Raw genomic sequence first — 1553 nt, 5'->3', positions numbered from 1 at the left:
TGCTGTTCTAAGCGAGAACTGGAGAATGTGAGACATGAACAGAACACCACATTTATAAGCAAGCTCAACATTCCTATGCTAGTCTAGGGTCTATGGTAGAACAAGAAGGTAAGAAACGAATTGAGGTGGAGAAGATTTTAATAATGTAATTGATGAAGATGCAATGGTATGGGTGCTTGCAACTGGTAGCAGCAACGTGTCTGTTTTAAAGTTGTTATCAACCATACCTGATATTATGTACTAGCACTCACAGAAAATGTCAGAAAGTTCCCAGAAGTAGAAGTTGACTAGGTCACATTCTCTGAAAACTATAAACTTTGGATATGTGTTTGAACAAACAAAAAAATGTTCCAATCTACTAATCAGAATACTGAAAATCACTCTCTCGAAGAAATAATAAAATACAGATAAATATGGAAGATATAGAAAATGATTGAAACGAGAATCTTACGCATCAAAAAAGTTGGTTTCTGCCAAAGTAGAAAGCAGAGGTAAATGCACACCCTGACAATTTTTATTAACTAACAAGAAAGAAGAAAATGAGGTATGAATATGAGGTGTTTTAGAAAAAGTCAAGCACAATCATAGATATAATTCTACAACTTGTTTCCCTTCCCTTCTCCCTCCCTCTTCACATTTAGCATTTCATAAATACCTTTCCTTTTTAGAACATGGATATCCCCATTCCTTTTATTAATGGCAGAATATTCTGTAACATGCAGTATTATGGGTTATTTTCTACCCCCATCCATAATGCACATTTAGATTATTTCCATGTTTTTATATTACAAGTAGTGCAGCAGTGGGCATCCTGTTAGATATTTTTTGCAATGTGAGAGTATTTCAGTAGTAAAAACTTCCACCTGTGTAATTGCTCAATCAAAGAATGTGTGCATTAAAATATTAATAGCTATTGCAAATGCCTCTAAATGTACAGTATTGATTTAAATTCCCATCAACATTATATGAATGTACCTGTTCCTTTAAACCATAGCCAACAAATGATATTCTCAATTATTTGCCAAGTGGTAGAAGGAAAAATGTCAGTACATTTTTGCTTTAAATTGCATTTTTCCTGAATAACTTGTATTACTGAATATTTCTGGCCAGTTAAATTTTTTCTATGAATTATCTGTCCATATTTTTTTATACACATATGTTTCTTTCCTATTGATTTGTAAAGATGCTTTATGCAGAATAAATGTTAACTCATTGTTGGTAGTATATGTAGATAAAAGTGCCTTCCACCATTTAAAAGTTTATGTGGTCAAATCTGTCACTTTTTATAAGTTTTGATTTATTTTGATATTATTTATTTTGAGAGGGACTTCCCTACCCCAAGCAATGTAAATATTTCCCTATCTTTCTGGTTTTTTTTACACATGTTTTTAGTTTTTTAAAAAATTAGATTATTAAGCCCCCTAGACTTAATTTATGTGCATGGTGTGAGCGAGGGAACTGAACTTTATTATATATTTTCCCAAAGGATAGTCAACTTCCTATGCCACAAAAGAAATCATAAAGAAAAAGGCCAATAGACTGAACTACAAAAA

This window comes from Galeopterus variegatus, unplaced genomic scaffold (assembly GCF_000696425.1).
Source record: "Galeopterus variegatus unplaced genomic scaffold, G_variegatus-3.0.2 Scaffold2582, whole genome shotgun sequence".
Lineage (NCBI taxonomy): Eukaryota > Metazoa > Chordata > Mammalia > Dermoptera > Cynocephalidae > Galeopterus > Galeopterus variegatus.
The sequence above is the reverse complement of the archived record's forward strand: the minus strand, read 5'-3'. Positions refer to the sequence as shown.